This window comes from Lynx canadensis, chromosome F1 (genome assembly GCF_007474595.2).
Source record: "Lynx canadensis isolate LIC74 chromosome F1, mLynCan4.pri.v2, whole genome shotgun sequence".
Taxonomy (NCBI): Eukaryota; Metazoa; Chordata; class Mammalia; order Carnivora; family Felidae; genus Lynx; species Lynx canadensis.
The window spans coordinates 48,635,348-48,662,780 of NC_044319.2; the positions used below are offsets into that span (position 1 = coordinate 48,635,348).

At 35.2% G+C, this 27,433-nt stretch overlaps 1 long non-coding RNA gene across 1 annotated transcript; it reads right to left on the reverse strand.

Annotated features, from left to right (window-relative positions):
* Positions 1 to 435: 435 nt before the first annotated feature.
* Positions 436 to 27,433, reverse strand: LOC115504822. The gene is made up of 3 exons (XR_003965832.1): positions 27,321 to 27,433; positions 23,422 to 23,468; positions 436 to 504 (listed from the first exon to the last, which is right to left on the reverse strand). It is a non-coding gene; the product is annotated as an uncharacterized LOC115504822 (long non-coding RNA).

The following is a 27,433-nucleotide window of genomic DNA, read 5'->3' on the forward strand; positions in this document are numbered from 1 at the left end:
GCACTGTGCTATCCTGGAGTCTCAAAGGTGAATTAGTTGTGGCCTCTATTTTCAAAGAACTTAGCCTGATCATCTCAATATAATGTGTAGAGTATGAAATCCATGCCTGTTTCTATGGAAGAAATTTGGCTCTGGGTTTCTCAGAATACCTGAACTGCTTCTTAAAGGTAAGAAATTACCTGAGTGAAAAGCTGAGGAAGGGCATTTCATTCAGAAAATAGCACAAAAGACATAGACACATGAAGTAAAACAATATATGCAGGGAACTTCTAGCAATTCAGTATCAGAAAGCTTAATCATAAGGACTTATACCTCTGAAGAACCCCTCCTCCCCACCTTCGTTTGCTTAAAAGAAATCAAATGTTTTGGTGTTGGTCATTGATTCTTCAGATGAACACAATGCTTCCCATTCCTTTTAAGTTAAATTAAGCAAACCTGGGAACAAGAACATGGGAATAGGTACTTGCTTGAGAGATGATCCTAAGAAGCACAAATGAAAAAGAGCTGAAAAAGAAACAGAAAGAAACACAAATAGGTGTGTGTTAATAAGTGGGTTTCCATTTTAGGCAATTGGAGCTCAAAATGGGGACCCTCTGAGAAACCATGTAGAACATCCTTCTGAATTGTTCCACAAGAAGATGGAGAGACGGGCATTTATTCACCAACCTCCACCTGTCCACACTCACCATTGGGTGAAGGTTCACCCTTGAAGCAGTCATTCTCAAGAATTTCAGTTGTAACTGCCCCTAGTCAGCAAGCTTCCGTGGGGTTAGAATTAGCCCTCACGCAGCAAAGGAGAGAGATGCAGTGTTTAGAGTGAAATGCTACTGACATGCCAAGAACCATTTTCTATAGCCGCAGGTGAATTCAGAGGTGGACCTAGTGAAGAGGGACCAACTGTGGACACACATTTAGGTAAGTTGTCAAACTTCTGAAGACTTTTGTTTCTGTAGCCCCTGATATGAAGAATGAAGCAGGTGCTAACTGGAGACTTGAGATAAGGATGGAGAAGTAGGGAGAGGAGATATCATTGAACATCTCACAGACCATGTTAATGCTTGCAATTTATTTTGTATTATTATAAAGAAAGTCCTTCAGAATGGTTTTAATATAATAGCATGTAAAATTTTCAATTTGCATCTTGGATAATTGTCTTAGATTGCAAACATCATCCTTAACTGAAAAATAACATAAATTTAGCTATTTTATTGAACGTGATTTAAAAATGGGTCTTGGTGCACACATGGAGATCTGAGATTTGGCAAAGGAAAAAAGAATTAGATTCTGTATTATAATTTAGTTCAAACCAAACTTACATTTGAACATATTTTGAATTTCTGAAAGACTAAGTAAATCACAGTATTTTTTATAGCATGGAGTAAAATTTACATATTTTTACATTTTATGAAATTGTATCACTCTATCATGATGTCACATGCTGAATAAAATGCAAAGATGCACCACCTACATTAATGAATGAGTGCTTTTAGGGCCACATGTTATGCATAATAACTGATGAATGCAAGCAATCTATCTTTTCAATTTTTTTTTTTAATTTTTTTTTTCAACATTTATTTATTTTTGGGACAGAGAGAGGCAGAGCATGAACGGGGGAGGGGCAGAGAGAGAGGGAGACACAGAATCGGAAACAGGCTCCAGGCTCCGAGCCATCAGCCCAGAGCCTGACGCGGGGCTCGAACTCACGGACCGCGAGATCGTGACCTGGCTGAAGTCGGACGCTTAACCGACTGCGCCACCCAGGCGCCCCTCTTTTCAATTTTTATTATAATCATATGCTATTTTATTTTTCCAGTCTTATTGGGACATAATTAACATATTGCATTATATAAGTGTAAGGTGTACAAGTTTATTTGATACACTTATATATTGTAAAATGATTATGACCACAGCATTAAGTAACACCTTTATCACCTCACAAAACTTCCATTTCGTTTTTGTGATAAGAACATTTAAAACCTTCTTTCCTGGCAACTTTCAAGTACAAGTACAGTATTATTAACTATAATCTCCATGCTATATATTAGATCCCCACAACTTACTTATCATATAACTGAAAGGTTGAACCCTTTGACCAACATTTCCCCATTTCTTCCAACACCTCGCCCTTGGTAACCTCTATTCTACTCTGTTTCTATGAGTTGGACTTTTTAGATTCCACATATAGCTGATACCATACAGTATTTGTCTAGGATAAGATAGTTTCATAATAATATTCTAGGTGTACATATTTCTATTTGTCCCCAAACAGTGGAGACACTGCATAGAAACAAGTGCAAGAAAAAAAAAAACAAAAACTAAATTACTTAACTCCGGACAGTATAGCATCAGTTACAGGATTTAATACTGATTTACACCAACAATTTTATAAAATTAATGAATCAGTAATTGCTTTAAAAATATTTTTTAAAACAGAGGAATGATTTTTAAAGAGTGTTACCAAGTTATTTAATTTAGTATTTTGAACTTCAGTTGACAATCCCTTTAATAACACTATTTTCTATTTTATAAAAATTCTATTTATTGCTTTCTAATCTTAAATGCACGTCCTTTGACAGAGGAAGATACTACTTTCTCTGTATTTCCCATCAGCATTTTTAAGGTGTGTATTAACCACACTGACTAATTTCTTAGGATAGATATAACTTATGTGAGGAATTCATACATAAATCAGTTAGAATAAAGCTGAACATGTTTCCTAAAACATATTTAGTCCTATAAGACTACTCGTGTATTTGATTATATTATATTTAATATCTAAAATAGCTGTTGTTGATTTCCTTAAAAATGTTATTTCACTTATATGTGTGAATGTGGTGTGTGTATGTATGTGCCTTGGAATATGTGTTAATGTGTATGTTATGTGTACCTATGGAGAGGTACACACTATTATTACTTTGGAAGATATTTCACTTTTTGGATATCTCTCATAGCTTTTTAAACTTCTAAGTTGATATTATTTTCATTGATTAATTGTTGAGAACCATATAAATACTAGCCTTTAACCATGAAAGACATCTATTTCCTAATTTCCCATGATGTGGAGGAAGAAGTTGTTGTCTGAATCTGCCAACTTAGAGGCAGTACATGTGGCTTAGATAGAATACAGAGATTCCCAAATGTATGGACTTAGGTAGCTTAGCACAGTCCCTGATACAGCGTTCATGAGAAGGAAAGGGAGCTTCCTTTATAAAGATTCTTCCTTTAGGAATATCAGGGCAATTAACCACCTAGACAAAGTTCAAACATAGTTTCTCTATATAAAGTACGTATAAAGTAATGTAAAGGCCTTTGACACACAAACACAAGTACAGACTGCAATGTCAAAGCATTGTGTGACATTAAAAAAATTAATCTCACTAAACTATAGCATTTCCCAGGCCTGTAATTTATGATCTGAACTGTGCTGTCCCAACGACAAACAAAAGCACACTGAAGTGTTCCTACCTTAAATTGTTCAAGTAATTTTTTAAAATAATATAACTGCTTGTCTTTTCTCTGTCATTTTTGGACAAATTAAAATTTCTTATTTCTACTATATTCCTTAGTGCTTACACCCTTAGATTCAAAGAGGAAAACTACCACACAATCATTATTCTTTTCCACTGTTATTTTTTTTTAATCATTCAGGCTTTCTTAATCATTTTTTGTAAGAAGCCTTACTGCTTTTAGTCCAATATTCTAATGTAAATAATTTGTAATTTTTGCAGGAAGTTTGGACCCTATGAAGATTTAAATAGTGAGGAGTCTGTGTCTGATTCCACTGAGATCAATATTTATAGAGCATACTTTGCTTTGTTCATCTTCCTGCAGTAAAACTATCCAAACCCCTCAGAATAGTCCATTTATCCATTAAATGTTCAAAGATGTATCTCACTTACCAACTAATTGATTATATAAAATACACTCTAACTATGCACCTTTCTCTAAATACTTATTTTCCAGAATTTCTGACTCCCAGGATTATCCTTTTCTCAGTGCAGGGTACCACCACACTACCTCCTACCCACCACCTGATCAATCTAGGAGAGCAGAAGGGAGCCTCTAGGATGGTTGGAAAAGAAAAACCGGAACTCTTTTTAGCATATTAACATACGAAAGTTAATGCTAAATGGCCAAACAAACTTAGGTATGGTAAGATATATTTGCCTGCTAGTTGTTTCATTTTAAAGTTGGATTGGGAAAAAATATATATATCTTTTTTCCTTCCCCTCCCACCTGGGATTGCTAAAGCCCATTAAACCCTTCCAGTACCTGATGGGACTGACATAGGCCAGAGGCTGAGAAAAGAACAAGTCAGATCTTGGGGGAGACTGGAGGAATTAAGAGGAGAGTTGAGAAGGGAGAAAGGTGGACCCTGGGTTCTCTTTTATGCCCACAGAGTGGATAGACAACAAACTGATTGCCAAATATGTATACATGTGGCATATGGATATATAATTTTATTAAATAAAAATGGAGATCAAGAAGTTGCATCTTTTGTACATCAACAGGCCAACCATTTTGCATATATTTTTACATTCAGTCTCCAAATAGCATTGAAAAAAAAAAAGCATTATAATCAGATGAACAGTGTGCTCTTGAGAAAGGTTATATCACATACCCTAAGTCAGCTTGTAACTAAAGGAGTGAGAATTTTTACAATAGTCTCTCCAGCTCGACTAATTGCTTGGATTCAAACTCTTTAAAAAGATTTTTTGGTAGATAAACTTAAAGTTATTAAAATTTTCTTATGTCATAAAAGTGTTATTTCCTAAAGGCAATAATTTTAATTTTCTTTCTTTTCCCCAAATCCCACTCCATTCAGATCTATTTCATTTGTACCAATGAAATTACCAATATGATTTTGCTAGGCTAGCATGTTTAAATGCAAGTTAAATGACTTGGAATTAAAAGATATTCATGAACATTTCCTGAGGTATTTTAAAATTGCATAAACTTTCAGTTCTTTATGGGTTTGTGAGAAGGTATCATATTCACCAAGCTGTGCTCTGTTTTTATTAGAAAAACAAAATTTCTTCTTTCTCACCTTTCACATTAAAAAAAAATGTTCTTCTTAAAGATTGCCATTGTCCCCTATGTCCTGTTTTTCCAAAGACTTTGTAAAAAATGCTGACGCAACAGGGACAATACTTGGGTAAATCCTATAGACAATAAATAAATATAAAATTGTTCAATTGCTTCTTACCACTCACAAGGTCCAGGGGTTGCCTGTAACTGCCAGCTTCTGATGGTAACAAGTCCTGACATAGACAAAGTCATGCTGAAATAATCTATGTAATTCTAGAAATCCTACTTTATTTTCTGATTCTGTTACCTTAAATCCTTTGCAAAAGAGTTTTTTTTTATATCAGGAAATAGTTAAAGCGATTTCAAAACACCTTTGAAATTAATCATAAATGCATGCATAGCTTTGATATCCTGCTCTATACAAATCTTAAACAATAATCTTTATGTAATTATCAAGTTTTAAAACTAAACTTCCCGATATCTTCCAAACTAATATTTCCTTTGGTCATTGCCCAAATTGTCAGTTGACTATTCCTAATATCTGTATATTTGACATCCAATGAATTAATCTTTTATGTTTGATCGTGTGAGTTTTCCCATCTTAGAGCAATGCAGATCGCAAGTTATAACATACTATAAGCAGAATCAGCTATATAATTTGTGTAGCTCAGGGAAAAATAAAATTAAGTGCTTCTTACTAAAAAATTATTAAGAATTTCAAGATGGCAACATCAGAGCATTAAATCAAGTGCAGATGCCCACTGAGCACTGGGCTGCTGCAAAGGTCATATTGTCCAAGGAACCAAACCCTTTTTTAAAAATTTTAGTTCCTTGACTTGTCATCACATTTTTTCCTAGTAATAGCCTATATTCCAGGCATCCTATAAATAGTCCTATTGAAAAAAAAAGATATACTAATTCCACCCATAAATAAAAATTAAATTAATAAAAACATAATTCTAATATAATTTTTATAGATTTTGAAGGTATCATTGAAACATACCTCCCAATAAGTAAACTCTAAGAATTGGTAATATAAAGAACTGAAACAAACACTATGATCTATCAAACTTATTTTGAGCTTTAGAACTTATAAAAATAACTGGCATTTAGGAAATATTGGCATTTAGGAAAATGCCTTTTTTGTTGTTGTCATTATACTAGTGAATCTTTCTAGGGTTCTGTACATGTTATTTCTTACATTTCAGGCTGGCCACATGGATATTATTTTCTATCAGAGTATACCTAATGCATACAATGAAGATTATGACTCTTGATCTTGTCTTGTCCTTCTCATCTCTGTCCCAGTGTATATTTTTCATATGCCAGGATGCATATGGACCATTTGGATGATTTATTCCAAACTAGTCATTCTCCATTATTTCTTATTACATAATTGGTATATTCAGTATAAAACAAAATATGAAAAACATGAAAAATCAATAAATTACCCATAATTTTACTCCAAGTTATTAAGTTTTAATATTGGGTTATGGCCTTCCATTGTTTTTTAAAAAGGAGAGTATATTATACAGATTTCTTTTGTGTGTGTGTGGGGGGGGGGTGTTGGTGAAATATTTTCTGTACATCATTTCATTTGGTTCTCATACCAACCTTGAGAAGTAGGCATTTTTATGATGAGGAAACAGAAGCTCTGAGATATTAAGTGGCTTTCCTAGGTTGTTCAGTTACTGCTGAAGCCAGACTTCAACCTGAGAGTTTAGAGTGCTATTTTCACTGTACTTGACAGGCCTTGCCTATTCCCCTGCACTCTGAACTACATACTGCCACTCTGATTTCTCTATAATTGTTTATTTTCTTAGTAGTTTTAAAAATGTTTTTTTTAATTTATTATTATTATTATTTTTAATTAAAATTCAAGTTAGTGGGACACCTGGGTGGCTCTGTCAGTTAAGTGTCTGACTCTGGTTTCAGCTCAGGTCATGATCTCATGGTTTCTTGAGTTTGAGCCCCACATTGGGCTCTGAGCTTACAGTGCAGGGCCTGCTTGGGATTTTCTCTCCCTCTCACTCTGCCCCTCTTCTGCTCATGCTGTCTCTCTGAAAAATAAATAAATAAACTTTAAAATAAAATAAAATAAAATAAATCCAAGTTAGTTAACATACAGTGTAGTCTTGGCTTCAAAAGTAGAACCCAGTGATTCATCTCTTAGATATGACATCCTGTGTTCATCTTAACAAGTGCCTTCCTTAATGCCCATCACCCATTAGCCATCTCCCTACCCACCTTTCCTCCAGCAACTCTCAGTTTGTTCTCTGTATTTAAGAGTCTCTTCTGGTTTGCCTCCCTCTCTGTTTTCATCTTATTTTTCCTTCCCTTCCCCTTTGTTCATCTGTTGTGTTTCTCAAATTCCACATGTGAGTGAAATCATATATCTGTTTCCCTCTGACTGACTTAATTCGCTTAGCGTAATTACCCTCCAGCTCCACCCACATTGTTGTAAATGGCAAGATTTCATTCTTTTTTTAAAAACCTTTTTCATTAAAAATATATCAGGGACATTTTTCTAAATCAATAAATATAGTTATATATATATTTTAACATTTGTATTTCAGTCCATTATATAGTTGAGGAGGAATTCACACAACTCATCTCTGTTGCTGGAGAGTAAGGACCTTGGTCAACTACATTTTCCAGGCCTTTCTTTCTCAATATCTTTCTGACAAAGGTGTTATTATGTCTTATCTTTTCAGTTCCAGCATTGCTTATTCAACTATTGTTTACTTTGTAAGAAAGCTATTGCATTGTTTTTTAACTGCAGGGTTTCTTGTTTGTTTGTTTGTTTCTGTATATAATGCCAATTCTCACTTTTGGCTTTTGGTCATGCTTCACTCAACTGTAACTCCAGCCCGTTCAGACTCCTGTTCTTAACTGACTCTGTGGGAAGGTCCCAGGAACAAACGAGTCATGCACAGAAAAGCACTCATGAAGACGGAACAGTAAGTGCAAAGGCTCAATGAGTGTGTCAGGTCATCAGCTGAGAATAAGGTACAGGGAGGAAGTAATGTGACATTTTAATAATAAATGAAAAGACGCTTAAGAAATAAACTCTTACTATGAATCAAGATGGGGATGTGGATGATTGGGTGAGATCAGGAAGTAACATAGATCTTTGGGGTTGATAAGACTAAGAAATTGAGAAGTCATAATATTGTGCAAATCATTTTCATGGGTACTGACATCTCTAAGAATGATGACAAGAACACTGAATGGTAGAAGGGTGTCAGAATTAGATTTGGCTGTTAAACCAGACTCCAAGGCTTATACTTACATCTCACAGGCAGAATGTAGTTATGTTCCTACATCGTAGAATAAAAGAATTCTCATACTAAGAAGGAAAGGGAGAGCTGAGGTAAGATAGCTCCTTGTCTCTATCTTTACTATTAAAAACTATGAAACTTTTTTACTGTGAAACTTCAGAAGAGTCTTCTACACAGTTATCTTTAAATTTAATGAAACAAATTTGAAGTACTGGTTTGTATCTTAATATTGTTTTATTTCTACTTCAAAGCTAATGCCTGAAATGTGGTGGATGATCAATACTTGTTTTTGAGCAAATCAATGAAAAAAATTACTAGATGATTATTGTTTATCAAGCATGAAAAATCTCTACTTCAAATTTCTAGCACTCTGGAAATTCACAGAACAGTGTTCCTACACAGTCCACGTACATAGAAAATAGCTTGGACAGTGGACAGAGCATAGAGAAACTAGGTTAAATGTTAACTCTGTTACTAACACCTAGTATGACCAAAGGCAAGTTCTTTAACCTCAGAGAGGCTATTTCCTTCTCTTCCATATTCCAGATCTGGGCTCTACACTCAGACTAATATGTATGATTAAAAAACAAAACAAAAAAACAAAAAACAAGTGTATAATGTTGCTTTCTCATATCACTGGTTTTGAGTCTGTGTTATAGATATCTAAAAGATTTAGTAGATAGTGATTTCTACACATTTTTCTATCTGCAGGCTATGTGGGAATCATTGATCAAAGACTTAATATTTTCAGAAATATGATAAGATTGATTTTATGGCCTCTTATGTTTCAGTAGAGATATGAGGCTAGTTCTAGCCAATGGGTTGTGAGCAGAAGGAAACTATGGTCTGGGCATTGAATGGCAGGACAGAACCCTCAAATTTTCTCTTGTTCTTTCTTATAACACATGGTAGGCATAAGATGGCCTTAAAGCTCCTGCTGCTAGTATACATTCCATGTACAATCCCCTCTCCCTTGAAGTGGAGAAGATCCACTGAGATATCACTCTTGTGATTGGGTTACATATATGGAAAATCTGAAGAGATTTTACAGATACAATTAACATCCCTAATCAGTTGACTTGAATTAAAAAAAATTATTCTGGCCAGGCTTGATTTAATCAGGGAATCCCTTAAAAGAGAAATTCTCCTGCTTACCTTAAGAGAGTGAGCTGACATGTTGTCTGTGAGTGGGGTAAGTGGTAAAGAACTATGAGTGACTCTTAGAACCTGAGAGCAAACCCTGAGTAGCAGTCAACAACCATAAGTAGACCTCTGTCCTACATCCACAAATAACTGAATTCTGCCAACAACCATGTGATTTTGGATGAGGACCATGGTTCCATAAAGAATGCTGACTGCCATTTTTTGATATGATGGGAGAATACCCAGCTAGATTGTGCCCAGGCCCTGACCCACAAAAAACTATAAGATAATAAATGTACATTGTTTTAAGTGTTATTTTAGGCCATTGAGCTTGTGGTAATTTTTTACAAAGCAATAAAAAAAAAAAAACCCTAACACATAGGCAGCAATATTTACAAGATTGCTGTTATAGATTAGTTTCCTGAACTAAGATTATGTATGTATACAGTACTCTTGCTAAACAACAGTGCACATATAAGGAGAACAAAAGCTAAAACTTTGTTTCCTTAAATATTGATACTTAGGGGCTTTTTCTCCCTTCCTTCCTTCCTTCCCTTCCTTCTTTCCTTCCTTCCTTCTTTCCTTCCTTCCTTCCTTCCTTCCTTCCTTCCTTCCTTCCTTCCTTCCTTCCTATCTTTCTTTTTTTCACAGCCTAAGATAGCCTATCTTAACTGATGCAAATTTGGCACTGAAAGACAAGTGCTATAATAACAAAACAACATATTTTGCATTGCTATAAGAAATTTGCCTAGTAGTGAGGAAACTGTTATTAGAGATTAGAAAGATATTCATCCATGATATACAATGGAGAAATACATGATGATAAAGCTGTAAAATGTGCAATGCAGATAATCTTCTGACCTTGTCACTTTAGGGAATGTGTTTGGAAAATAGAATATTAGTAATGTGTGCTAGCTATCATTGGCTGCATTTGAGAAATACAAAGAAGAGATGAAGAAATGCATTAAAAAATAACTGGCCAGTTTGTAAGCAGAAACGAGAGAGCATAGAGAGGATCCAAAAATGTAAGGAAATATAGGATTGGAAAAAGCAATTGCTTCTCAATCCCGAGCAATAAAAGGTATTATTGAGAAATTCCTCAAACAACAAAGGTTGATTAAAACTCAGCCGTGCAGCAAGAATGCAATCAATGGTTTGGCTGTCACATCCATTGTTAAAACTACTTGATGGATTAAGGTGATAGAAGGTATATTCATTTCATTGGACAAAATAGTTCAGGGAACGAGTCTAAGGGTACAACTCTCCCACTGTGCCTGAAGAGGCTCAAGGTTCCTATAGTTAAACCAAGAGAGATACATTAACTCTGGATATAGCTCATGGCTCACAGGACTGGCTGGAATCAAACAGATTTGAAGCTAACTTCTTGAGAGAGTTATCCTGCCAAAGTAACCACTGAGCCTAGGCTAAAAAAAATATCTGTGCTTATTTGAAGTCCTCAGCTTTCTATAGATGAGAGGTAGGCTAAGAAAGCAGATCAGTCCCTAATGACATCAAAGTTTTCAATACCCTCTTCAGAGTGCCAGAATAATAGAAGAGAGAAGATATCTTTGGAGAAAGAGCTAAGGATCTAAGAGGCCAATGACCAGAATTTCCTGACATTGGAATCAGGGCGCAACTGAGATATGCTTGCCACAAACAGTATAGGGTCTTCTTGGAGCTTTTGACCATGGGATTTCAGAATTGCTCTGGACCATTAACATCCTTTCCTTTTTTTACTACTTGTGAATGGGAGTGCTTACTTTGATAGTCCTGTTTTGTTTTGCTTTGTTTTCAATCACTGTAGATTTTTTGGAAGTGGGCATACAGTTTTCTGATATATCTGTGGATCAAGAGAGGATCACAACTGGACCTGCTGTAGTGACTACTGCTCATCACTTAGAGATCATGGGTTTGAGGGATGGGTCTTGACTTTATGGAATTTTAGGGTTATCTCCTTTTGGAAGGAAGGAAATGTCTTTTGCCTTGAAAACAAAAATGAACCAAGTTGATAGGCATAAAGTGGACTGTCTGGCATTGATGTTGTTCACTAAATATTTCTGTCTCTCTTCATTCCAGTTTTACAGTAGTATTGTATTTCCTAGGTTACTGTTGCTACATGCAGTCATATAACTAGCTAGAGGCAATAAATTGTGAATAGAAGTGGCATATGTCATTCTAAGGCTGAACATTTAATTGATAGTGAAACCAAATTCAGAACTCTCTGTATCCTCCCAGATTCAGACATAAATATGGTATACTTCTATCCTCAGTAGTAACTGGAAACTTCTGGAAGGAGAGATCACAAGTAAACTAGAAAATTCAAAATTGGGGATGATGGAACTATAAAGATAAGGAGAGATATTGGGAATGATGAAGAAAAAATAAACAGGAACACAAAACTGCAAAAAAAGGGGAAAGAAAAGAATTCACTAGGAGGGAAGGGGTGGTTGGAGGTGGTAAATAAATAGTGGTCAGGCAATATTTCCAGATACTAGGACCAGTTGTGACGGGGGTGGCTCTATTGGTAAGGAACCTAGGGTGATGGTGATAAGCTGAGTCCCATATTGTGCCCCTTGATAGACATGTAGTGCAAGCTAAAATGATCTCATTTTAGGTTTCAATCACTGTGATTTGGGAATTACCTGTTGCCACAATGTAACTTCATCCATCCTGAGAGAAACAAAAAGGAAGTCTCAATCACTTCCCAAATATATCATATAGGGAAAGATATCAGAAGATGTGCTCATTAGTTAGAATCCTTCAAAATTTGATAGAATGGAATTTTGATATTTAATTTTAAATTTGTTTTCACACGAAATTATTGCTATCATCTGGTTAAAAGTTCTACAGTGAAATAACTCTTAAATATTATTACATTTAAATGAAGGGGAAGTTGGTGGTGCCAGAATTAACATAGAAACTGCTTGTTGATGTAAGTGATTCTATTTATAATGTTAAGAGAGATTAGCTTAAATATCCCATTTTAACTGCAATGTAAGTTGAAGTGCTGAAAGTTAAAATTACATGTTTTGAATGAATTTACCTATGAATTAAGTCTACTACTCATAGGAAATGTTTCAGCAATTTATCAAAAATCACATGAATATTCATTATAAGTTTACTTCTACTAAAAACCTTAATTGTGCCAACATCTTTATGATGATGTGATTGTGATGAAGAACCAACATAACATCATTTTATTTGTCACCAGAGAAAACCTATGTTTGTCTAATCAAGAAGTTTCAAGGCAAAAATAATTTTTAGAAACTACATAAAGGAAAGATCATGGTAGTTGAGTTGGAATAAAGCATTTTTGGAAAGAATACCATCTTCCTCAGTTAAATTCTTATAAAAATCATGCTTTAGTGATTTAATTTTTATTTAGTATAGGATATTTAAAAAGTATAAAATTTATTATATTGCAACTTAGAAGTAATGCAGCTTGATAAATAAGGGACTCTATTAACTAGGCCTATCTATCATCATCTGGCTTAGTGACCTTGAGATGGTAATTTAACCTCTTTTTTTTCCCCTTTAAACCTTGGTAAATGGGATGGTTTTAAACAATTTTTACCTGGGTGTATAAGTAGCATTCTGAAAGAAGGAAAGAAAGAAAGAAAGAAAGAAAGAAAGAAAGAAAGAAAGAAAGAAAGAAAGAAGTAAAGAGAAGAGAAAAGAAAGGAAAAAAAAAGAAGAGGAGTCAAACTAGATCTTACACAAGTTCAAAGAACTAGATCCAGGGTTGAGGATAATAATGGATGGTTTTACAAGTGATATAGAAGAGCCAGGTGAAGAGATGAATGTAAAGTGACAGCAACAGAAGCAGATCCATCAGAATTGGGAGACCCACATTTGGAATTCTAACTACACCACACTAGTTCTTATCTAGCTGTAGGTAATAACACTATGAACTTCTCTTCTCAGACACATGTAGAAACCTCTAAGTAGAGGGATACTAGAGAGGATTAAAAGCAAAAACCTCCACAACTTTACACTGGATATAATGTAGTAATGTGGGTGGGGGTAACAGAACAGGAATGATGAAGAAAAAAAAATACAACAGGGAAAGGACAAGAAAGAGAATAAAATTGAACAGGAGGTAAGGAAGGTGCCTAGTCAGATAATTTTGGAGCTCTTTTGAGAGGGTATCCGTTGTTAGTACTTATGCTGCCAAATTGTTCTATCCACTTTTTATTTCATTTAATGTAGAAACAGTTGACAGTGTTTGAAATCACTGGAAATAAGGTCTTCAGAAATTAAGATCTACTGAAAGGATAGATTTGTCTTGGAAATTTTATCCATAAAAAGGAGATGGAGAACATGACTATTAAAAGTATTGAATAGTATTTTGTTTCTGAAGGTTGACACTAAATGATTCTCACGGGGAAGAAAAAACTGTGGGGAGGGCAAGAAGCGATATAATTACTTCAAAGAATCCTGTGATTACTTTTATAATTTTAGTGAAAGTCTTTCAGTGAAAGACATTTTTGGATGGGAAATATGACAAGGAAAAATGGGAATAACCACCCAAAAGGTGCTTTTCACTTAGAAAAAGAAACTGGTGAAGATGTAGGAAATAGTCAAAGATATATTAAGGGGGTCTCTACACACTGAGAACAATGTGCAGTATGTAGAGTATGCTAAGCAAGAAGAATAAAGATTAAGAGTACTTTAGGCTTTGTACTTAAAGGAAGAGTAATAATGTATAACCTTGTATTTTTGTGGGAAGGAAGCTATCATAGCCATGCACATTGTCAGAGACAATATGTAAAATGTGGATAGGCAGTGCTAAGAAAGTCAAGTGCCCAGAATTAAATGAAATAAAAATCTCTAAGAATAAATTTTACCTAGATGAATGAGAAGAATAAATTTAGGATTCTAAGAGAAGGAACTGTAAATGATTATAATAGTAATACCTGTAAGATAGATACAATACCTCTCATTTATTGATACATACAGCTTAGTAGTCAGGAGAGGGCTCTGTGGAGTCCCACTGGCATATATACTGTGGCTGTGACAAATACACCTTGGTTATGACTGTTGTCAAATTGCTTAACTTCTCTAGGCCTTGTTTCCTTACCTATAACATTAGGATGCAAATATTATTTTCATAAGATCATAAGAATTAAAATTGCAGTTCCTAGCACATAGCAAATATTCAAAATATGTTAGCCAAGTATGACAGAGAACTTGTTTATATACATTTAAAAATATTTTAAGATATCACCTAATATGTTTTCCTTTCTCACTAAGTGTTATTTTGAGGAATGAGGAGTTAGACAGGTAGCGAGCATTTTAGTTATTTGGTCATTTAGCCATTAAGGCTAAGCCAAGAGGAAGGATGAAGGGGTTAGAAGAAACTACCTAGAACAAAACAACCCATTGTCAGTGTGGTAAATGATTTACCTTTGCTCAGGGAGAGATGTGAACTTTGCCCTTTTATCATGAAAGGTAATCTCAAAACCCTTGGGATGTTTTATTAGATAAAAGTATTTTTGTTTACCTGAAGATCTTAAATTATGCCAAGTAGTATAAAAATGTGATATATGGTGGAGACTTTGGGTCATCTATTATCAGCTCAAACTCCAGAGAGCCTAGAAAGTGAGGTCAGCTATATAAACAGTCCACCATGTCTATATGACCAAGCCCCAAGACTATGGACACCAAGGCTTGGGTGAACTTCCCTTGTTGACAATTTGATTATCACACATTGTGCTGGAAAAGTTAGCACTGTTTATAACTCCACTGGGAGAGGACAACTGGAAGCTCCATGCTTAGAACTTCCCTTGACGGTCTCATGTGTCTCTTCCCTTGTTTGATTTTAATCTGTATTTTTGCACTATAATAAACTATAATTGTGGGTATAACAACTTTCAGTGAGTTATATGAGTCCTTCTAGTGGGTTATCAAACCTCAGGGTGGTTTTAAGGAGCCCAAAGTTGCATTTGGTGTCAGAAGTGAGGGTTGTCTTTGGAATCCCCGAATTTACTACTGATGTCAGAAATGAGGGTAGCTGGAGAACTGTTCTCTAAAGTTATACATTCTCATTAAAGTGGTTTTTGGAGGGTGGTTTTAAAGTTAGGGTTTTTAAAAATTCATTTATTTAGCTATTTACCATTATATCAAGCAAATAGGAAAGGTGAAAAGGGTAGAAGAGAATGTCTATAATGAAGAAGCCTCTGTCCAGTTTCAGGTTTTAAATTAGACACTAGACTTTTTAGATCTAGAGAGAAAAAGCCAAGATTTGAGAATATGGAAAGGGTTTCTTTAAAACTCCCATAGTTAAGCTTTTCATTTTCTCACACTAAATCTGTCCCTGCCTATCTTCTTCATCTTAATAAGTGTCATTGGAGGCTCTCTATTTCCTGAAAGCAAAATCTTGGCGTTATCCTTGATTCCTCTCTTACCTTCATTTTTCACAACACATCCAACACTAAGTTCTATCGGCCCTATTTACAAAACATAATCTGTATTTGTTTACTTCTTTATGGTTTCATTACCTCCAAATTGAATGAAAACCTCATATTTCCATCTTCAAGAACTACACAAGCTTCCAACTGCTTCTGTTTTCACCCTCCACCTCAGTTATTCTCTAAGCCAGTTTGTTCTTGAAGTAAGATCCATGGACTTCAGGGAGACCATGAGATTTTCAGACTCAGCGTGTCTTTGAGGTCAAAACCATTTTTATCATGATACTAACATATTATTTGCCTTTTTCACTGTGAGAGCATTTGTACAGGTGATGCAAAAGCGATGGTGGGTAAACAGCTGGTGTATTAGCACAAATGGAGGCAATGACATAAGACTATACTGCTGGTCGTTATGTTTGTCACCAACAGAGTTACAGTTAAAAAAAAGTCAGTTTAATTTACAAATACCCTTGATAAACTGGAAAAATATTAAATTTATTAAACTTCAGCTTATAAATTCATGACTTTTAAATATCTGTGTGACGTACATACAAAACATTTTTGTTACATTCAAAGGTATGATAGTTGTATGAGGTAAACTTACTCAACTGTTGGTGACGTGAGATGAATTAGCAGCTTCTGACTCATAGAATATTTTTACTTGAGAGAATCATAGAAAAACTGAAGTTATTTAGTCATAGGTATTCCCTAAAATGAACTAAACAAGATTTTCACTTCAAGGAGAACTGATAGTGTTTATTGCCAATTATAAAATTTTATCTTTCAAGAGAAAAGTCAGAAGTTTACAAAACTGAATCTACTACCATGAGTTTAACAACTTCCCAATACTTAAACACTTGTCTGGTAAAGTCAGTGGTGATACTAATAAGTATGACTTAAAAAAATGTTTGATTAAATGTGTCAAGAAGAAGAGATGCATAGCTCATGCAACTATATCTTTTTATTGAATAATGTTTGTTCTATCAAATTATGCATGGTAAAGTGTTCATTTTAAATGTGAGATAAATCAAGATATTTTACAGGAGCTAAGTATGAAAAGTTCACTAATGGTTTCAAAATGCACATTGAAACTAACTTTGAAGGAACTATCACTTGCAAGTTTGGTATGGTATGAGAGAGGAATATCCACAGAAATCTGATAGGGCTATTAAAATACTCCCCTAATTTATGGGATGCCTGGGTAGCTCAGTCAGTTAAGCGTTCAACTCTTGATTTTGGCTCAGATCATGATCTCATGATCAAGCCCAGCATCAGGCTCTGTGATCACAGCACTAAGCCTGCTTGGGATTCTCTCTCTCCCTCTTTCTCTGCCCTTCCCTGCTCGCTCCCTCTCTCTCGCTCTCTCTCTCTCTCTCTCTCAAAAATAAATAAATAAATAACATAAAGTAATAAAATAACATAAAATAATGGATTACTCCTCCCTTTTATAACTATATATTTATGGGAGGTAAGATTTGTTTTTCATATAATTAAACCCAAAAGTACATTTCAATAGATTTAATGCAGAAGCATATATAAAAATATAGCTCTTACATTAAGACGGACTTTGAAATGATTTGTAACAATGTAAATCAATGTTAATATTTTCATTCTTTTTATGGTTTAAAAAATTTAGTTACTTTCAATAAAAAATTGTTTTTGTTGACATGTAATTTTTTATTGTCTTTAAGTTAATTAATAAATAACATCACATTACTTAGTTTTAACTTCTATTGTAACTATCAATAGATATGCACTATGCAAACAAAAGCTCTTTGAGGTACTCAAAAGTTTTAATAATTTAACCAAACACTGAGACCGAAATCTTTAAGAATCACTTGTACAGGCACTAGCTAGACTGATATTTTAAGATATCATCCCCTCCACTGACTTCTCATTGCATCTAAATAAGATCTAAATACTTTCCCCCAACTTACAGTCTAATATGCTCTGACTGCTGCAAAATTTCAATAAACTTTCCCCCTTACTCATTACAATTCAGCCACTCTGGTCTTCTTTTCTGCCTGGAATGTTCCTCTCCATCATTTCTACATGGCTAGTTCTTTCTTGTGATTAAAATATCAGATTAATGTCACCATTACAGGAAATCTTCCCTGAGTCCTCAATATAATGTAATTGTTTGACAACGGTTACTTTATATGTATTTACCCTGGTATAAGTATATGCAAAGTACTTAATAATTTGTGATATTTTCTTTATTTGTACTATTTTGAAATTGTATATTAATCTGTCTCCAGCCTCTAAAAAGTAAGTTATATCAGAGCAGGGATCTTGCCTGTATCATTTATCACTTAGTCCTTAGGTATAAAACAGTTCTGGGTGATGGTAGATGCTCAATGTATTTTTGATAAATAAGTAAATGACAGCTTGTGCAATTAGCTACATTTAATTAGACAACATTTCAGAAAAAACATTTCATTTTTCAGGGAAAATTTTAAAGAAGTCCACAGGATAAAATAAAACTTGGTATTGTGTTGAGGTATGTTTAAGAGAGAGCATAAAAATGAGAACATGAAAATAAGGGCAAGACAGACAACATGAAAAAGAGGGAGAACAAGAAAGAGAACTTTTGAAATACAATTCTCTCATTCCCACCTTGGAATCTAAACTTGAGGTAGTGTATGGCTGGAAGGATGTAAATAGTTTGAGGAATCTAAAAATAATAGTTTGTGGCAATTTTCTCTTCTTTTATCTCCCTCCCTTCTTCTTTCCTTCCTTCTTTCTTTCATTTTTTGCAAGTTTCTCAGAAAATTCTCATGTTTGGCATGGTACTGAGTTCAGATGGTGAAGAAAAGTAGCACAGGAACTGCCGAGGAAGATGATTGGTCCCAAGGACAATTTCACAGAATCTTGTACTATATCAGATGGCACAGAGCAATCAGCTGAGAATTCTTCATTTGATTCTCATAAGTACCAAAATGATGGAATAGAAATGTTTGAAGCAGGGACAAGGGAGCATTACAGGACCAAGGATAGTGAGAAGGCTTGTGCTTGGCACTGGAATGTGTCAGGATTCTAACAAAATATCCAGCCCTGACAAAGAGTAACTGAGCAGATACTTAGCAGAGGTTACTCAGTGAGCAGGTAGATCCTTTCATACTAAAATTCCTTAAGGTGTAAGCTACTTTAGCACATTGTTCAGCTACCTGTTTCTGTCTTTGTAAAGTTTTTGGCTCCAGTAACCTTTTTTTTTTTTTCTTTCATATTGCACATTTGATAAGAAATTAAAATTTTATTTTGGTATTTTAGTATTTCTCTTGTTTTCATTTTGGGATGATTGGTCCAGTACATAGTCACCATAGTGATGGGAATGGAAGAGGAAAACAACTTTTTCATGATGTTTGATTGTGACGGAAGGCCATGTCATAGTCGCTGAAGGAGACATTTAAGTAGGTGAATGTCAGGCATCAAGGAATGAAGAAACACATATACAGTAGTCAGAGAAGACCAACACACACAAAGATAAAAATGCTTCATCTAACGGTATTGTTTATGAACAAAGACTTTTAGAGCTTTTGGGGGAAATTTTTCTGCTGATTTTTGTTATGTATGAGAAGAAGATGGAATGATTAGCACAATGATACAAGGTGTGTTAACAGTAGCATTTACACTGGAAGAGGGAGGCCATCCAAATTGCAGTTTCTGACATTATTCAACATTGACTTAGAGAATTCTTACAAAAGTTCTGCTACACAGGTTGACCAGAATGTCAGAGGTCAAGATTTACTAAGCACAGTGGTACATCACAAGGGGCCATAAAATTATAGACTATTTGTTGAACTTTGGGGAAATAAATAGAAATATGAAGAAAGTTTAGAACAATTGTTCTGATTTTTATAAAAAGAATGCACTATTGGTCAAGGACGTCAAGATTGTTTTTCTTATTATTATGCAACAATAGACATTTCCAAAAGCAAACTGCTAGAAGAAAGAAAAATATATTATGCTTAAAATACTCTTCATAGGTTTAGAGAGGGAAATGAGGAAAAAAGCTTTAAAAAATGAGAAGAATGAAATGGCTGCCAACATAATCCCTTACAGTATTGAAGGCCAAAATCTCCCCCTCACAAAGACTTATTGCTGTGTGCATGATATTAATGTAAGATGAGAACAGGTCAGCAGGAAATTTCAGATACATCTGAGTAGTTTATTTTTTTGACACATCTGAGTAGTTTAGACATATATGTATGTGTCAGAGAATCTGGACAGAGAGTTAGAGAAAAGAATGTTTAAATAGGAGAAACATTAAAATTCAAGAACATTGAGGGAGTAAGCATAGTGTTTTGAGTCACAAAAACTTTACACACATTTTGGCAAAGAAGAATTTATTTTTAAAAGTGGGAAACAAATGCTGAAAGATGAATATGCAAAGGTTGGGTTGGGAAGTTTTCACCAGAAACCTAGATAAGATATCACATATTTACTGTTCCTAATTTTATTTTGCAAACAGTTGAAGAGAAGTTTCCAGAGAAAGCATTGATAATTTAGCTAACAAATCCCATTTAATTAGCCGACAGATTAAAAAAAAAGACAAAAAAAATGAGGTAACTCATATTTCCTATAAAAGAAGTAACTCTAGATACTAACAAAGATTATCTCCTTGCTCAAACTTAGTCAGGCTCCTCTGAACACTTTTTAACTAGGCCTTATCCTGGGCCTTGTCTTTAGTTGGCCTACTCTGGTTTTAGCAAGAATCCTGCTAAGTCAGTTTGGTTGAGAACCATCCCCACCCTTGATATCTGATCAAACTGTTCATCCCCCACCCTTGATACCTGGTCTTCTGGCCTGCCTTCAGCAAGAATTCTGTTAAACTGGGTTAGCAAAATCCTCCTACCCTTATTATCTCTTAGTAATTTTCCATCCACTGATGCCCCTCATTCTGATCATTAGTTATAAATTCTTCCTTGTCCTTGTATTCGGAATTGAGCCCCATTTTTATTCTCTATTGCAATAGTATTGATATTCATAGCAATAGTCCTGAAAAAAGTCTTCCTTGTCATTTTAACAAGTGTCAGAATAATTTATTTCTTTAACATATACAACTCTGTAATCACATAATACTCTTTCATTAAATAAAGAAGACAAATGATAAGGTAAGTGATAAGTTGATGGGTAGGGAGCTTTCAAATTCACTGCTCATATGGAGAAACGTATGGGGAAGAGAGTATTGTGCAGAAGAAGAGATTTTCTATAATGTACAGGATGACCTATGAAAAGGACATTTCAGATTGGAGGATAAAGGTCAAAGCCTGGTAGGGATAACCTATGAAATAATATTAGCCAAATGTCAGCATTCTATTGAAATAAATGAAGTGAGGTGAAGCCAATGGATGAGGTCACAAAAAAGGAAGCATCACAACATTGCAGGCCCATAGTGGAATGCTTTCTCTGGGAAAACTCCTAAGTTAAATCCATAGTGAAGATCTAAACTAGCAGCATATAAATAAATAGATAAATAAATAAATAAATAAATAAATAAATAAATAAATAGCGGCATTTCACTCATGAGGAATAAAGTAATGCCATAAATATTTTTAAAGGCATAGACACAACCTCCCAGAGTTTAATTCAGTGTCTGAATTACAGTTATCATTTATCACATGGTATGACAGTACCTTACAAGTGAATTCAGAAAACCACTGTCACTTAAAGAAATTTAATAAAGTATTTGAGAGTTTTTGCCAATTAATTGTCTTGACCTTTGAAACTGAGAATTTAAGTATCATATCTGTTTTCAGTATTCTCTTCTTGCTTATGAATATTCAATCATTTAACTCCAATTCCTCTCGTGCACAGGTTGCATTGCTGAATAATTTTATGATATGCATTGTGATCCATCATATATTTTGAGCACCTGCATAATATTTTCATGAACTTTAAACTTTTAAAGTATGTCGATAACAGTGAGAACTTGCAATTCTGTTTTTCCATATACTCCCAGGATGGCACATATTCTGAGTAATGGATCATTTATGAAAGAACAAAAATAATTTACATTTAAAAGACAACAATGACAATAATAGGGAAAAAAGCCTCAGAATAAGCTTGAAACTTCTTTAGTTTTATGTCCCAAGTCCTTTGTGACTTACTTTTCCTTCTTTCTGCCTCACTTTCTGCTTTCAGAAATACCTTCCTTACACAAACTCTCATACCAAACACTGCAGTTCTTTGTAAGTTGTCTCCTCTTTGTGCGTGTGCTCTTATAGCTGCTGTTCTCTGCCTAGAACACACCTACCGCTGTCTTCAACTGCATACTAATTGTTCACATACAAGTGGTTGGCCCCAACAAAGACTAAATACGTGATTTTCTTTTCTTTAATGAGCATAGTTGTCAATTATACCACAGAATAAGCAGCTACAGAAAATCACCTTATAATTATGGAAGGTCACCTTTTAGGAGAATTGTACCCTTTGTCATTACAGAAGACAGAATCTCTGACTACAGGGTCAAGGGTGCCAATTGTTTTAGAAGAATGATCGGTTTGACTTAAGGTAGGGTTATCAGTTTGTAAGGAGAAGACACCGTATCTAACCACAACTTAGTATTATTGAGGCATCTTGTCTTTCATATAGTGATTTCATATTAAATAATGAACTAAAATAGAGATTGTGCTCAAGACAAAGAGATGTTGTCTTTATGAGCTAGGTGCTTGCAAATTATTGTTTCCTTAGGAATCCTACACAATGTTCTCATTAAGTAGATATATCAGTAGAATGCAGGATTCAGTCATGGCCCCTTATTATGAGAATAATATTCCCTCTAAATTCATATGCTGAAGTCCTAATCCTCAGCAACTGAGAATGTGTCTATATTTGGATATAGGCTTTAAAAGGGGTAATGAAGGTTAAATGAAGTCATGTAGGTGGGACTTTATCCAACATGACTGCTCTCTTTATATAAGAAAATGTCAGACACACACATGCACAGAGGAAAGACTAAGAAAAGACAGAAGAAAGAAGAAAGCCATCCTCAAGCCCAAGAAAAAAAGAAATCAATCCCACTGACACCTTAATCTTGGATTTCTAGGCTCCAGAACTGTGACACAATAAATTTCTATTGTGTAAGCTCATCCAGTCTGTAGTACCTTGTTATGGTAGCCCTAGCAAACCAATACACTTCTGTACCACAAACCTAACACTTTGATAAGGTTTCACTGGAGTAAGCAGCAATCGCCTGCCCTAGGAAGATGCCATAGCATTCTCCCCATTTCTGAGGTACCTCATTTAAGTAAGAGTACTTTGGTACTCAATGGCCCTGATAACATACAACCTGAATCTCTTCAACCACCTGCCCATGAAGCAACAGAGAGTTGAACGATCTCAGGTCTAATTAGTACCCAAGGGTCCTAATTATATGTGAATCCTTCCTTAAGGGTTATATGAGTGGAAAACTTTCTCCTATGGTTCCCTAACACAAAAAGGGGAATCTGCTTTAGTACATGTGGACTTTGGAGGAGCCAGGAAATTTGCCATGCCAGGTTCTCTTCTTGCAGACCATCATTCAGCATTTAGTTTCCTTTTTCTTGTAGTCAACTCACCTATACGGAAGTTATCTTGACCAGACTTCTCTCCAGAGACTTGAAGCCTTAAAAGACACACAAAACACAAAATGGAGGGAGTTATTGCTACTGATCTACTGGACTTCTTACAATAACTAGAATGCATAAGCTTACCTGATAACACTCCCAGAATATATTGGCATGGCACTATTTTATCCACTCAAGCTGTTTAGGAAGACAGTCTAGTTACATACCTTAGCCCTGGATGACTCTTTACACAAGCTCTATGAGGCCAAGAACTGTGTCTTTCACCCCAAGATTTGTTGCCAAGGTGTGGCATAAGACAGCCCGACACATAATTACTTTAAATACATAAAGGTAATATCTAAATATCTAAAGAACAAAATATTGTTCTTTGTTTTAGGTAGGATATAATTCTTACACATATAATTTTGCATAAAATCGAGTATGAACTGGTTATAATGGTTAATATCTATAGAAATGTTTAAACCACTTTGAAGAAGACAAAAGAAATTCTAGCTTTGAACTGATAAGAACTCTATTTGTGTTTTTTGGAAAAGAACTGTACCTGTGAGATTGAAGGAAGAAACAGGGAAAGGCTTTGGAAAGCATAATGGAATTTACTTTCAGTAGAGGGTACTGGCCCTTGGTGGGTACTGTATACCTTTACTGGGACCGTTTAAGGCCTTTCCACTGCTAAGGCTCAGGCTGGCTTCTCAGATCCCATTAAACTCCTGTCCTTCATTCTTGTTTTATGCTAGAACATACATTCCAGAGTCTCATGTCCTATTAAAATGGTCTCCAGAGATGAAGTGCAATCCTTTTCCCTATGAAGTGCGATCCTATTGTTATATAAATAAGCCAAAGATGGCCTCTGCGTATTAGCACCTATGTTGCTTATTTCTGGAAGATTCAGCCTGCCAGTGCCAAACTCAAATTTTTACATATCCAGTTACTTAAAAATAGCTGAAACAAGCAGATTTTTAGCCATTTAGAGCATGCCTGCTTTGCATACCCTGCAAAACCTCACCTCCCCCATCTGCTAGCAATAGAGAAGTTATTCCCAGGCCATAAAGACCTCATTCCCAGGCCATAAAGACCCCACATTGCTGTTGCTACCCTTCTGGGGCTTTCTGACCCAGAGTCTCCTCAGCATGCTGCTGAGTGACATCACCTACACTCATTAGCCTCCTCTGTGATCCTTCTTTCCCATGGGAGTTCCCTTGCTCTCCTACCCTTCGAGATCATGGCTCCTCACTGTAAGCGTCTGGATAGTTTTATGCCATGAGAGACTTCACTTCTCTGTCTTGGACACAACCATGTCCGAGCACCCCTCAACAAACCTTGCTGTGTGATAACTGCCTCTTGTGGTCATGTGAAAACGTGTGCTCTCAAATCCCTCAAAACCCCTACACCTATTCAATTTCATCTTTTTCTTTTTCAATCTTCGTTAAGTGTTTAAAAGCAAAATAGATTAAATTTTCCACCTTTCCAACAAGACATGTGTTGCAATTAGATAGGTATAGCTCATATGATACTGGGAAGCTGTGAGCTTTGGCATCAAATCAGATGGTATAGAAGAGGTTTTATTAACAAGGCGAGCCATTTCTCCAGGGCTCTAGTGTTCCCCCCTCTCTCTATATGGCCAAATTGGGATTTCTCAGATGCAACCCAGGCCAGTGGCTACAGCTAAACTGTTCTACGTGGGCTCATCTTACTGAGACTTGCATATTCTGCAAGGTGGCCCAAGTAACCAATAAGTGAGGTTCTGAAAGAGTCATCAGGGCTAAGACCAGAGTGGAATTTTCCACTGATCAAGTTTAATAAAAATTCTTCATTAATAGAACATTTTTTGACGGACATTAGCAGGAGCAAAAGGAATGGATGACAGGACAGTGGGAGCTGCACATCAGAGATGGCTTGCTGCTGTCAAGTATACCTTGCTTAACTAGAAAAAAAAAAGGTAAAAACTTTTTTTTAAAGATATATGTGCAAAAGTTACAAAGTCTCTAGTGTTTTTGTAACTCTTCCAATCTTGATCCATGACTGAAAATTTCCGACCTATTTCTACGGTGTTAATCAGAGATTAGAAATTTGTGGATACTATCATTCTAAAGTGTATCTGTCCACAGTTCTCCACTACAATCTCATCTGTTATGAAACATATTCTGACCTTTTCCCTCTCGACTATCCTTTTTAAGCAATCGGTCTGTAGACCGCAGAGCTTCTTTATGAGGACATGTAGATTGAGAAGCATCCATTTCTGCAGGCATAGCCCACACGCAACCAATTGATGTGTTTATCCATAAGAAGATAACACTTATTTGAAAATAGCATTTTGGGGGGGGGAATCTATGATGCAATATGGAAAATTACACACATGTGTATATAAATATACACACATATACATGTTTATTAAAAAGCAGAATAGTTGTTCTTAATAATGGTGTACTTTGCCATGAGACTTCTTCTCTGACTATAGTCAAGGAAAGGCTTCATAAAGATTATGTGAGCAGAGTTTCAATAGATCTTTCAAAGAGACAGGAGGAACTATTGGAAGAAAGGAATCAGACATAGATGAATAAAACCAAATGATGTTTAGGAAAAGGCTGAGTAGCTCAGGCCACCTGGAGCAAGTAGTGCATGCATGGAGTAGCTGGAGATAGGTCTGGCAATGTGGTTTTAGGTTGAGAAGGTTATTGAGCTCAATCATACAATTGTAAATACAAAGAAATATAAATGGTAGACACTGTTCATAAAAACAAAGTGAAATTTGAAAGAATTTTATGCATTTTAGCCATATATATGAATTCAGAAGCTATATTTTTCACACAATTTATTTTAACAACCTTTTCCAGTGCCCACCAGTGTAGTGCACAGCTTAATGAATATTTATTGCGGGACTAAAATTTTTCCTGCAGTACTTCCAAACTTAAGGTCCATATGTATTAATTTTCATTCCTTTTGCACCCATATATTTACTAAATATTCCCTATGTGGAATATATGTGAATCTAGCCATATATGGAGACATAACCTGTATCTTCTTGTGACTCTAAAAGGCAGAACTTTAACCAATGGTGGATTTGCAAAGAGGACATATTTTGCATAGAACTTTTTTGATGAATAAAGCTGATTGTAATACAATTATGAACAGTGCAACAATAATGAGCCTTTCACAATTAGTTTTCACAGAATTTAAGCAAGTTTATTAGGTGATTTCCTAGGCTTTTCCTAATCCAAAGTGAAAATCCAAAAAGAAATCCAAATAGGACTTCTTTTTTTAGTCTTTTGACTATTCTAAATACAGAATGCTTAAACAGGACCTAATTCCATTGATTCCTGTCTTACAGTCTCCAGATTATACCATGTTAAATTCATAATATGTTCTGTGAGTGTGAGGAGTAAATTATTCCTTGAAATGAGTGTTAATTGCCAGAGACAAGAAGTAATCACCAAATTTCTCAACATATGCATTATTCTTCATTGTAATTTTGGAGATTAAAGAGCAAAAAGTCATATCCTAAACAAATTTATTTCCCATACTGTGCACTTTCTTTTTCAAGAACAATCTTAATATGTACAGACTCAAGACCATCTATGCCTTTTGGGTAAATTTTTAAATATTAAGAAAAATCATAAAAGTCAATTCGCTAATTTTGATTACCTACTACCATGCTTGCAGAGGTGCTATTTGATGATCTGGAAAGTAGAAGGCACTTTAAGGAGTAAGAGGATTGTGACAGGGCATGAAATACAGTAGGGAGAGGTAGGGACTAAAGCAGAGACGAAAAATTCACCATTGCTGCTGATCTTGACTTGCAAGTAACTCTACTAATTGCTGTTCATTTATCAGGCTTGCCAGGAAATGCTGGCTCTAGTATAGACCTCATGGGTTACTTCTTTCCCCACACTCACCCAGAGGCAAAACAAGGAAGGGCAGACTCAGAAGGAATGACAGAACTTCCATGTGCCTGGGAGGTCTGGAGGCTCTGAACAGCTTGAGCAAAATACTGAAGTACTTGTGTAAG